Source organism: Leptidea sinapis, chromosome 30 (assembly GCF_905404315.1).
Source record: "Leptidea sinapis chromosome 30, ilLepSina1.1, whole genome shotgun sequence".
Classification (NCBI taxonomy): Eukaryota; Metazoa; Arthropoda; class Insecta; order Lepidoptera; family Pieridae; genus Leptidea; species Leptidea sinapis.
Window position 1 is genome coordinate 10,075,524 of NC_066294.1, and position 13,666 is coordinate 10,089,189.

General features: G+C 36.1%; 1 protein-coding gene and 1 non-coding gene across 4 annotated transcripts in view; both read left to right on the forward strand.

Annotated features, from left to right (window-relative positions):
* LOC126973796 (proton channel OtopLc-like) overlaps positions 1-13,666 on the forward strand; it is a 107,767-nt gene that overhangs the window by 35,091 nt on the left and 59,010 nt on the right. The window lies entirely within an intron of this gene.
* Trnat-ggu (transfer RNA threonine (anticodon GGU)) lies at positions 12,177-12,250 on the forward strand. The gene has a single exon. It is a non-coding gene; the product is annotated as a tRNA-Thr (tRNA).

Below are 13,666 nucleotides of genomic sequence, written 5' to 3' on the forward strand. Positions count from 1 at the left end.
ATTGATGTGACTGCTATATTTTGATTAAGGTTGGTGTACATTACAGTGTAAAGATCCCGTGGACGGTATTTCGCACCAATGTATCCATCCTCAAAGAGCTTCGTATTAAAGACAGACTATCGTCAATTGTGCAACAAAGAATACTGAAGTTCTTTGGTCCCGTCTCTAGAAATGAGAACTCGATGCAGGGACTGGTAGTTCAGGGCCAGGTGGAAGGCAAGAGAGCACGCGGTCGATCGCCAACCCGCTGGATAGACGCCATCACAAAGGCTACTGAGTCCACCATAGTCCAGTGTACTCGCAACGCCTCTAACCATCAGAAATGGAAGCACATCGCCAGGAGATCTGCCCTCAGAAAGGATATTGAATCACCGAACACCCCACCATGTACCTCGTCAGCGCAACCACGACCACTCTGACAAGAGTGTCCGACTAAGATGAAGAAGAAGACATTGTCATTGTTAAAATCTATGCTTATTCTAATTAATTCCCGAATTTATGATTTATTAGTTAAAATATATTGACTCTGTTCCTGATACTGCAAGGGACAATGTAAGTATAGTGTTAAGTAATCAATTAGAGGAGGGCATCGACTACGTATTTAAGGCCGCTATTCCAAGAAATCGCCAAAGTAGCGCATAATTGAAACCATTTCTTGACAGTTTAAATATAGATTATACTTTTACAATAAATAATTGTATATCTACAGAATATGAGAAAAAAGTTCACTTTACATTTCCAATTTTTATAATACGATAAAACATCACCAAAATATCCCTAAATTTTGCAGTTGGAGCCACGCTATTCATTCGATCTAGAAAAAAAAAAATGTACGAAAATTTATTAATTGCACACCGATACTATTTAACATACCATAGTTTTGTTAATTTTGTAAATAAAATTGTATTATGTCTGTAATAAATTAAAAATGCTTCTTATTCTCAATTAGAACTATGGCGATCTTGTGCTAGAGAGGTAACCTAGCTCCGCTCGATTCCTCAAGGCCGTTGGCTCGGTCCCCAGCCTTAATGAATGACTTTATTACTATTATATAATAACAGTGCCATCTAGTGACGCTCTAAAGAAGTGAAGCGTTATAGTATAATAGGAACTAAGCGTCAAAAAAGACATTATGATTCTAATATTTTTTTTAGAGAAAGGATAAACAAAACAGCTGAACACAACGGATAGTAAATTTCAAAAGTGACTGGCGTGGATGCATAGAGTAGAGAAAGAAATAGAAAGCCACGTAAAACGCTATGAGTGAAAATGAGACGGAAGGCAAGGGAAGCCAGACAGAATGGCGCCGTAGCGCGTTACGTTACGAAGCGGTTTATGCTCCCATAAGAAGTTATTCACTTCAAAAAAAAACAGTCAAAGTCTAAAAATAATTTATCTGGTAAAACTACATATGCTTGGTCAGCTAGTTCTACATACAGAGACAGAGAATCAAAGTACATGGCAAGTTCATTATCTATGAACAATAAAATCGCCTGTTTCCGCATTGCTTGTGCCAGACCCCCACGTCCTCTCAATTATTAGTAACCTCCATTATTATATAATATTAATTAACAACTGTCCCCTCAATGATGAATAACTGCTCCACAACATGACATTCACAGTAAACAGTTATCGGTGCTACATGTTAGATGGAAGCAAAAAGCGACAGAAGAATATGTATCAGTTTTGTTGAAAGCTTATGTCCTCTCCCTCCCTCATATTTGCAATAATAGCAGTATGAAATTGCTGCAGTATCATCGAATTAGATCCCCTCTTGTTAAGAACAATTCAGTGTGGGATACCCTCCCGTGGTGTGCAGTTAAATAAGAATAAATATTTATTGGCAGTATCACGTTGCAATGAGATTTTAGATTATAAATTTTGTGACGATGAAGATTACTGAAGCAGCTGATGAACATGAAGAGGTGGTACGGAGGTAAGTTCTCAGAAGCATGACTTCGTCATCTTTTTGCTCTAAATGGTGATTTTCATTATTATAACACTATAAATAGAGAATCGCTTGTAATTCTAGTAGGATTCATAAGATACATTATAGCTTTAAAGGTAAATGTAAACACTTTTATAATAAATTCTCAGTTGCTGTTCAGGCATTATCTATAAATAAATTGAACCCGCGACCTTTTGTGTTCAATGTAAACGCTCTTCCACTGAGATAACCGTTCGAGTGACGTAACGTTTATAAATCTTAATAAAAAATTGTTAAAACTTAAATGTTTTATTAAAATTGGCTCTGTTGCAAATCTTTGTATTCCACATCTGAATATCTAAGTGATCGGACAGCCTGGGACAAAATTCTGATTATTTTATAGCAATGACAGTACAATATTGTATATTTCATTAAAAAAATGTGTAAAAAATAATGCTGGGAGAGTTTCTTGCGCCGTATCTTCTCTCTCACAGCGCCATCTGTTTCCGAAGCGGTGGTAGTGTTTCAAGTTACAAGTTAAGAAAATAAATGCCTTTTACTGTATATATTTTGTACTTAGTTTTGGATTTACGGGCTTACAAAGTTAGCCAGTCTGTCTGTACAGATTTATACCTGCTTGTTCGAGAAATAGGTTGTCAGTTCAAGTGGCAATAAAGTGTTTTTCCCTTTTGTGTTGTAAGGGTTTACGACACAGGTAAGCCTATAAAGAAATTGTGAATGGGAGAGAAGCCACAGTGTGGAGTGTGCAGACATATGTAACATTATGTTTCGGCGCCAAAATGTAAATTTTTCCCAAGTTTCAGCCTAAATCTTGATCCACAGGGGACTGTTGATGTACTGGCTAGAATCAACTTATCTATATGAAATAACCACACTATTGATTACCAAAAAAATGTATTCAAATCACTCCATAATTAAACCAAATGGAACGTAAAAAATTATTTTCCAGTAAATTTAAAGAATGGCGTGATTTACAAATTTAGTAGTTTAGTATTCTGTAAAAGCGTATTCATTATTATCATCGTCATCATCAGCCGAAAGACGTCCACTGAGGACAAAGGCCTCCCAAAAGATCTCCACGACGATCGGTCTTGCGCTGCCCTCATCCAACGTATTCCGGCGATCTTGACGAGATCTTCGGCCCATCTTATGGGGGGCCTACCAACACTACGTCTTCCGGTACTTGTACTTCTTGCTATTCGAGGACATTTCTGCCCCAACGGCCATCTGTCCGTCGAACTATGTGCCCTGTCCACTGCCACTTCAGTTTCGCAATCATTTGGGCTATGTCGGTTTGGTTCGATAAAATTTCGGGAAAAGCGTATTATTTACAATTTTTTACTTTTAATTATTTTTGTTTTTCTTATACTTAAAACTAAGATAATTTCGTAGCAACGAATAATCGACTTTGTGCGTCAATATTTGCGAAATGATTCATACAAAATAAAAAATACTGAACGTCAGGAATCTTACAAAAAACTATTCTATATCTGAATTTGGATCAAACTGTACACATTGTGCAAAATTTATATAAAGATAGTCCTTGCAGTTCTAGATATATAGATTTAAGAGAGTAATTACTTTTTAACAATTTTCTGTGGATTGAGGCTAAGAATTATTGAAGTTATACTTATTTAGGCGCGTTATGAAAAAATGATGAGAGTGAAATTTTAAGATGCGCGCGCTTCACTGTAACACAAAAAAAACAGGTTGAAGTTGGTTCCTAAAATTTTCTGACGTTTGCTTCATTCGTTATTTTTCTGGGATTCTTCGTCCATTTTTAGGACAGGTAAAGGATTCAAGCCCAAACAGCCGTATTCATCATTTGTCAAAGCCATCTTTGCAAGATTTTTACAAAACTGTTCTTTCTAAAAACGTAAAATAGCACGAGGCATAAATCGTTTTAATGATTTTTGCTTCGTTAGGTCAGAGAAGTATAACTTCTTGCGTGCATACATAAGTACACACACACATATTTTTTTTATTATGTCTATTGTTATTATCATTATTATTATTGTTATATATCGAAAACTTTCAATGTAGTATCACAAGCACTGGGACATGCGTCCGTCGCCCTACTTCCTGAGTATCCAGTGTTCGGATCCTTCACATCCCGGGTCGTTGACCGTCAAGAATGTCCCCAGGGGTGACTTACAATACGTTTTAAAACACATCAAAATGTGATCATCGCACGCAATAGCGACTACACCAAAACAACTCGTACCCTTTGTTTAAACTTTAAATACCGCTACCTGATGAGCAATTTGTATGCAAGTTTCATATGACGTTGGGTTTGGATTAATTTATGAATTGTCCCTCAACTTTGTGTGTCTGATAATAATTATACACTTTTTATTAACGTGACATGTGTCTTTCTATGTAACGCTAGTACATAACAGCTTTAGGGGTAAATGTATACACTTTTAAAATAAAGTCCCAGCCACTGTTTAGGCATTATATATAAATAAATTTTAAAGTTTTATTAAAAAATGGCTCTGTCGTAAATCCTACTACTCCACAGCTCTATCTAAGTGATTGGACAGCCTGAGACTAGATTATGATTATTTTATAGCAATAACAATGATAGTACAATATTTAATTTAAAAGAGCGCGAATAAGAATGCTGGCAGAATTTGTTGCGCCGCTTCTTCTCTCTCAGAGCGGTGGTTGAGTTCGAAGTGTCATCTGCAAATAATACCGTCTCACATAATTTGTTAATATTGAAAGACAGGACATTTATATAAATCAGAGAAAGTAAAAACACTAATATCGCCTGTGGCATGCCTATAAGAATAGGGGCATCTGAAGACTTTACTTTATTTATAGCCGCTGTTTGTAATCGGTCACTCAAGTATGATCTAATTATTTTTATGGACTTTATTGAGATACCGCCCTAATGTTGCAACTTACTCAATAAGGTTTTATGATCTACACAGTCGAAGGCCTTAGACAGGTCACAGAAGACTCCTAGAACATCTTGTTTATTTTCCCAGGTATTAAAACCCAAATTTGTTATAACTTCGAAACATAAGATGTATATTTTCATTAGCCCAGTAATTTTAAGAGCAACGTGGCCCTTGAATCCGAAACAAAATATTGCTAACGCAATAGAAAGAGCCGACGCTGTTGTTGTATTCTCATTTAAAATATAAAAAGCTTAAAACCATTCGTCATTATTAAAATGAACTTGGACATTATGTCTTCTAAAGAGCTTTTAACGAACAAAGAAAACTCTACCTAAATCTCTCTAATCTTAAAACGCCGCGACCGTAACAATTGCTACAAATACGTAGATATATAACAGTACCTACGTAATTGTACTGTGAGGAAAGTAAAACCTATAGTGAGTTTACTAATAGACCAATTTCGACTGTAATCCAGTCCGGTAGGACTCAATTTTGAATGGGGTGAGGTTTTGTTTAGAGCGTCGGGTGTTGTAAATGAGTTGGTTTCGCAGCGTTCCCTTTCGTTAGCGCTCGAAGCCCGCTAGCCTCCCGCTGATCAATGAACGCCTGTAGTAGCGTCCCTTTTACGTTTTACGTAGCTGTTTGCACTTGAACGCTAAAGAGAAAAATTCTTTTACTCTAGCGGATACGACTAAAAGCGAGAGTATTTTTTTCCAATTTGATTGAAATACCGTTTCTTGTTTCGATGTTTATTTAGCTCGAGGAGATTAAATTAAAGTGTATTGATTCATTTTTGGTATTGCTTTCGCTATTTTTGAGAGGTATATGAATATTTCAGTTATTTCCAAAGTGTTATGTAATATGGTATATTACTATGGTTATTATGGTGTTAGTTAGTTATAATTTGAATGTGTATTCCTAGAATCCTGAGCGGCACTGCATTGTGACGAGCAGGGCGTATCAAATACCATCAGTTGAACGTCCTGCTGAAAATAAATTTATAGCTATTTAAATATCACAATATAGATTCTCAGCAGATTCAGAATTTCTTACTAGTGAATTTACGATCATTTCTCCCCGATTGGTATCGGTGATCCAGTGATCCGGTGATCCGCACTGTGCCTTTACTTTTACCTGAGACTAGACACGGAATTTCTTATGTCCTTATAACTTCAATCTAATCTATATTAATTGTCGTGACTGATAAATTGATCAACGCAAAGCCCCAGACTTGATATATACAGAAAAGAAAACGACATGAATGAGTACTAAGAAGGGATTTTTGGAAAATTTTCTTCCATCTGACCGCATACAGCGAAGAGCGGCTCGAATCATCTCAGATCGGCTTGATTCTTTGGCATTGCGTAGAGATGTGGGTTCTCTCTGCATCTTCTATCACGGGGAGTGCTCAGAGGAGCTGTTCGGGTTGATTCCAGCGGCCGATTTCCACCACCGGGATGAGATGTTGCTTTAGATTTTCTCTCTTCCTATTTGAGTGATAGAGTCCAAAGAGTCGACGTGAATGGAAAGTGTCCAAGTATTGTGCCACAAGGCTCAATACTTGGACCATTTTTATTCTTAGTATACATAAATGATCTACCCCATTTTGTGAGGGACGATCATGAGGTTGTGTTGTTTGCAGATGACACGTCACTTTTATTTAAACTTAAGCGACAACAAAACGTTTTCGACGATGTAGTAAAGTGGTTTTATATTAATAATCTTCTACTTAATGAGAATAAAACAAAGTGTATTACATTTATACTACCAAATGTGAAACAAGTAAAAGCTAATATTATTATTAAAAACGAAGAATTAGCTCTCGTGGACACCACTGTATTTCTAGGTATAACCCTCGATAATAAGCTTCAGTGGGGCCCTCATATTGATACATTGTCGAAGAAGCTCAGTTCTACAGCTAGGCTAGTCTATTTCAGCTACTTTCACAGCATTATGTCTTATGTTATACTGCTGTGGGGAAGTGCTGCAGATATTAACATCATCTTTGTGCTGCAGAAGAGGGCTGTATGTGCAATTTACAATATGGGTCCCAAAGAATCACTCCGTGAAAAATTTAAAGAGATAAGTATAATGACCGTCACTTGTCAATATATTTATGAAATTCTCAGGAATATTAACTTGTTTAAGAAAAATAGCGAAAGTCATAAGTTTAATACTAGGAATAAAGATAAGCTTGCTGTTAACACTACCAGGCTCCATAAAGTTGATAAATCATTTAAAGGGCAATGTATACGCTTTTATAACAAACTCCCAAGTGATATGCTTAATCTGACAATAAACAAATTTAAAAATTCAATTAAAGGGAAACTTTATAAAAAAGCTTACTATAAAATAACGGATTACTTAGATGATAAAAATGCTTGGGAATGAACATGCTCTAACTCTGTCTTAATAAAACAAAATATATATTATAATTTTCTAGAGTATAAGTATATGTATTATTTTCACAAACTACATTATGTAGCTCTTATTATTATAAGAAACCTTAAATTGACGATTCAAAATGATCAAATAAGATTTCAATGAATAAAGATATTTTGACTTTGACTTTGACTTTGACCGGACATTACGTGCAAAGTACCAACCGCATCACGTTGATGTCTGGCATTCCACAACCGCGCGTTATGCTAAAAATTTCTTGCCTCGCACAGCCACTTTGTGGAATCAATTACCGGCTGCGGTTTTCCCGAACAGACACGACTTAGGGACCTTCGAGAAAAAGCATACTCCCACCTTAAAGGCCGGCAACGCATTTCTTGACACCTGTTTTTGCGGATGTCCATGGGCGGTTGCCTCACCTCTCCCCATCCCGTGAAACAAAAAACCACAGTGTAGCGGTAGTCTGGTATTGGTAATCTACGTGAGTTTTGGCCGAAAATGCTTTCTAAATCTGTACCTTTTAACTAAAAATGTTTAAAATGTCAAGCAAAACTTGACAAATCTTTTCAGCATAATTATACAAAATGACCAAATGCGAAGTAATTAAAAATCTAATAATATATAAAATTATCATGTCACAGTGTTTGTCACCAAATTCCTCAGTAACGGCTTGATGGATTATTATAAAACTTTAAAATAAAAAACATTATTTATTTATATCTCACATCAAATATTTATAGGGTCAGCTAGTAATCATATAATTATTTCCTATCTTTTTACACTGACTTTTTTTAATATAATAAAAGATTTAATTAATAATATAAGATAAATATCTATATACACCATTATGATTATGAAAGATTAACATTTAGAATGACTTGTAAAAATATAAACGCCCCATTTTACGTTATATTTAAGTATAAATAATGGCAAACGGTAATCAAAGCTACAAAGCTGTGGAATCAGCTCCCTTGTGCGGTGTTTCCTGGACGATACGACGTCATGACCTTTAAAATAAAATTACTTTAAAAAACTGCAAAACACGCTTTGGTTGAAATTTAAAATGAATATCAATTCCTGCCTTACTGACGATTTGTGACGAGATGAAAAAATTACATAAATTAAAAAAAAACTTATTTTGTAAATTTAAAAATGCAATAATTTAATCAAATTACTGTATTGTCATCGGTCCTCGATAACTCTACGAAGTTTGAACGAAATCTGGCCATTTAAAGTGGGTCAAAATCACGCCCAAATGAGTTGGTTACTAACAAACATACATACAGGTGAAATTAATAAAAAGCGTGTATAAAGCGCGTACCCGGCGTTCGAGCGTCCGACCCAGCATTCCCGGCCTTTAAGGAAGGTGTCCTTAAAGGCCGGGAACGCTCTTGTGATTCCTCTGGTGTTGCAAGAGAATGTGGGCGGCAGTGCTCACTTAACACCAGGTTTACTTAACACCCGTACGCTCGTTTGTCCTCCTTTTCCATAAAAAAACAAGCAGGCACATTATCCCTCACAAACAATAAATTTAGATAGACAAAGCAAGAGACGATATTAAATATTGACACACTTTACAAATTATCTTGTCCCAAACAAGGCATAGCCTGTACTATGCTTACAAGACAACGATATATTTAGTACAGTATACATAATTAAACATACATATAAACATCCATGACTCGGAAACCAACATCCATATTCATCATATAAATGATTGCTCCGACCGGGATTCGAACCCGTGACCTTAGTAGTCGAGGGCACTAGACCAAGAGGCAGGTCCCCGATAAGGTGGACGGACCAAGTGAGGCAAGCTGTCGACGGTACTCTGCATGAATGCACGAGAAGAGCGGCAGTTCGCGACGAGTGGCGTCGCATTGTGAAACAGGCCACTAACCTCGACGTGACGACCACGACCACTCTGACAAGAGTGTAACGCCGAAGAAGAAGATGACCTTAGTAGTCAGGGTCACTAACCATTCGGCTATATGGATCGACAAATGGAGAGCCGTTTACGACTTGTCAATCAAAATCGCTTTCAGAAACAACAAATTCGCTTGCCATTTTTATCTTGCTGCTAGAGTTGTCTCTCTCACGCATTGTTTGTCCATACGTTAGTATATTACAGTATATGTATTTCACATAATATATATAGAGTATTTTTTTTATGACAATAAAGGACGAGACGAGCAGGACGTTCAGGTGACACACACTTTTTACACAAATCATCTTGCCCCAAGTTAAGCATATATAGCCTGTGTCATGGGTTACAAGACAATGATATATTTAATACAATATACTTACTTAAACATACATAAATACATTTAAACATCCATGTCTCGGAAACAAAAAAACATCTATATTCATCATATAAATGCTTGCACCTACCGGGATTCGAACCCAGGACCTCTAGCTTAGTAGGGAGGATCGCTAACCACTCGGCTATACAGGTCTGCTGATGGTAATTGATACGCCCTACCCATTACAATGCAGTGCCGCTCAGGATTCCCAGAAAAACCCAAAAATTCTGAGCGGCACTACAATTACGCTCGTCACCTTGAGACATAAGATGTTCAGTCTCATTTGCCCAGTAATTTCACTAGCTACGGCGGACTCAGACTACCGAAACTCAGGAATGTTTACACATTACTGCTTCACGGCAGAAATAGGCGCCGTTGTGGTACCCATAGTCTAGCCGGCTTCCTGTGCAAAGGAGCCTCCGATTGGTAAATATATAGAGTATGTTTTATACATCAACAGTTTGCGCGGGAAACAGCTGCGGAAGTCAGACGCGGCCATATTGCAGGAGGAAATAGCGCTCGTTCGTCGACAATCTTCAGTCTGTTATGTTTTGATTGCGTTGTAGATCCGTCTATATTTAACTTGACTATAATATTTTAGAGATAATGTTTTGTATTATTGATTATACCTTGGATAATTTATACGCCTAGATTGATTGTGACAGCGGTGAACATGTCAAAAAAAAACAGCGGCGAACTGTTAAACTCTAGTTTCAGCAACGCACGCACAAAAAACATAAAAGAAAGTAACTGACGTATCGCGAGTGTATGATGTTGCTGTCATGAACACTACCACCTTATACATAATAGTCAGAATGAGAAAAAACACTCCTTAGCGGCTGTTTAAAGTTAGCGGACCATTATGAATAAGGGGGTAAATAAAAAAAAAAAAAGAAGCCCGCTGAGTTTCTTGCGCCCGTTCTTCTCAGGTCTGATGCATTTATTTATTCGGTATACGTAGTAGTTTTTGAATTTAAATAAGTGATTTCATATTCTATTTTGAATAAAAGTATTTGAATTTGAATTCGATTTTTATAAACCTGGCATGTTCTCATGCGTTGCCTAACAACAAGAGGTTATTTAGACGTAATTAAATTATGCCTAAGGTTAGTTTTTATTACTCTTCTGAAGCGGTTTAAATGTTTAGAGAAAGTAAAAACTTTTATTTTCAACTGTTATTTCAAGCATCACAAACACTTTTTATCAAACCAAATCATGTTAATAAACTCAACGATATTTTCATGATGAAATAGAAAATTATCAAAAAGTTGATGGAGAAAGATTTAATCAAAGATTTAATGTAAAGCATTTGACTAATTTAATTAAAATTGAAGAAATGGTTTGTTTAGCAATATCATTGATATCGCAAGAAATCCTCACATGTCTGAACGAAAAGAATGGAAAAAAATGTATTTGGTAAATTATTGATGCCATGCGGTTGAACGGCAAACGTTGTTTTGCCATATAAAGTATAATTCACGCGATAGTTTTATAAGTAATAAAATATTGCCTATATTATAGCCTGTACATCATTTTGTTCTATTGTCAATAATTTTTGCAGCGCACGCAAAAATAGGTTTTCGATTTTACACCTTGTGTTACAAAATAGCAATTTTATTACGGATCCCTAATTTTGAAAAAAAAACATAGCCTATAGCCTTCCTCGATAAATGGACTACCCAACACTGAAAGAATCATTCAAATCGGACCAGTAGTACCAGAGATTAGCCCGTTCAAACAAACAAACACTGCAGCTTTATAATATTATTAGTATAGATTATTAGAGATGAGCTATTTGTCAACTGTCACTGCTATGGATGTCCAGAATTCTTATAGACTTAATCTTAATATATATAAATTACGTGACACGTTGTTTGTCCGCGATGGACTCCTAAACTAATGAACGGATTTTAATAAAGATTACTTCATGGAGTGCAGTTTGGTCCAACTTGAGAGATGGGATAGTTTTTATTTCGATTTGGGATCCATAATTATTTGTATTTTCAATTATTGTTTTGTATGGACATATTTTCTGAGAATTTAATGACGCATGGTTTGACAGTACCACTGTGAAATTATTTCAAAACTTTTCACGACATAATTCTTGATGTTTTGAAATATCATTGGCAAATTCTTTATTATCTACAGAACAACGTGTGTCGGGTCAGCTAGTTAAAATATATATTACTAGCTTTTACCCACGTGGAATTGTTACTTTGGGCAGCATTTTATATTTTTTAAGGTACTTTGCAAATGATACACATACAAACTGCTGTGGTGAATGCATTTTTTTAACTACGTTTTTTTTTCGCACAAAATGAATGGACTTCCCTGCGAACTTTCTTCTCCTATTTCATCAACATGAAGGACAAATTTACAAAAATGCTGGAACGAATGTTTATTAACTTCCTATTAAGTACACAAATAAAATTTGAATAACATAATTTTATGAACGATGCGGGACACGAACCCACGACCGGCGTTCCGTGCCGGTGCTCTAACCAACTGAGCCAACCGTTCGTGGGGTTGAGCAGGTTATCACCTGTAAAGTGGATCCTGTAGATAAAGCCAGAACCTGAGAGTTGAACAAAGCAAACAGAATTTTATAGCGAGGCGGTACTCGAACGGTTGGCTCAGTTGGTTAGAGCACCGGCACGGTACGCCGGAGGTCGTGGGTTCGAGTCCCGCATCGTTCATATAATTTTGTTTTTCAAATTTTATTTGTGTATAAATCTTAAAAGTGAGGGTTATCACTTTAAAAACATAACATATTGTTCCTATTAAGTGCTTAAATACAAAGTTTCATGGTTTTATCTCCGAAATTGTAGAATCCCCATGCAAACTTTCAGCCCTTATTTCAACCCGTTCCTTATGTCCTTTCTCAAGTTGGTCTAGTCTAATTTTGTACCAATTCTAATCAAAATCGAATTCAAAACTAGGCGTGAATGCGTAAATTTGTTTGGTCTTCATGATCGGACAGCCTGGGACTAGATTATGATTACTTTATAGCGATATAGATCTGTACTGTATTGAATATTTTTATTGAAATGAGCGCAAAAAAGGAATGCTGGGAGAGTTTCTTGCGCCGCTACTTCTCTCTCAGAGCGCTATTTGTTTCCGAAGCGGTAGTAGTATCTAGTATATTAGAAATGACACCAAAAACAATTCTAAAGGAATCAATTTTGAGAAAATAAATGCCTTTTATGCCTTTTATGCCTTTATTAACTTTTGTCTCCCTTTTTCATCCCTACACAGTTCAAAATTTCTAAAACGCTAGAACAAATATTTATTTATTTCTTATCGAATGCCTCAATACAAAGTTTTTTTTTATGAAAATAAGGAACGAGACGAGCAGGACGTTCAGCTGATGGTAACTGATACGCCCTGCCCATTACAATGCAGTGCCGTTCAGGATTCTTGAAAAACCCAAAAATTCTGAGCGGCACCACAATTGCTGTAGAGCGCTTTGAGAAATAACATGTTAAGTCTCAATTGCCCAGTAATTTCAATAGCTACGGCGCCCTTCAAACCGAAACACAGTAATGCTTACACATTACTGCTTCACGGTGTCATCTTTGATAATGACGAACTTCCATACAAACTTCCACCACCTATTTCAACCCCTCCAAACCTTATTTACGATAAAAGGTAGCCTATGTCCTTTTTCAAGTACTAGTCTATCTCTGTGCTAAATTTCATCCAAATCGTTTCAGTTAGTTTTGGCGTGAAAGCGTGACAATCAAACTTACATTCACATTTATAATATCAGTATGGATATCTTTCTAGATCATTCCATGGCTAATGTTTTGTAATAATACTGCTATACAATATTCTCTGTGTCCAAATACTTCTCAAAATGTATTTGAACCAATATTTTTTATGGTACAGGTGACTAAAGATTCAGTACACTACAAACTCAGCAGGATATTTAAATTATACCTAATTACAAGATTTAAAGAGAATTTTTTAAAACAATATGAACTATAAAACCACAGAGCCGTGATCTCAGTACTTGTAGCGCACCTGCCGTTCTATAAAATATAAATTGAAGTATCTTGACCTGCTTCTACTTTGTAAGTAGGCCAGGAAGGTAATTGGCCATGTTTCTGGGG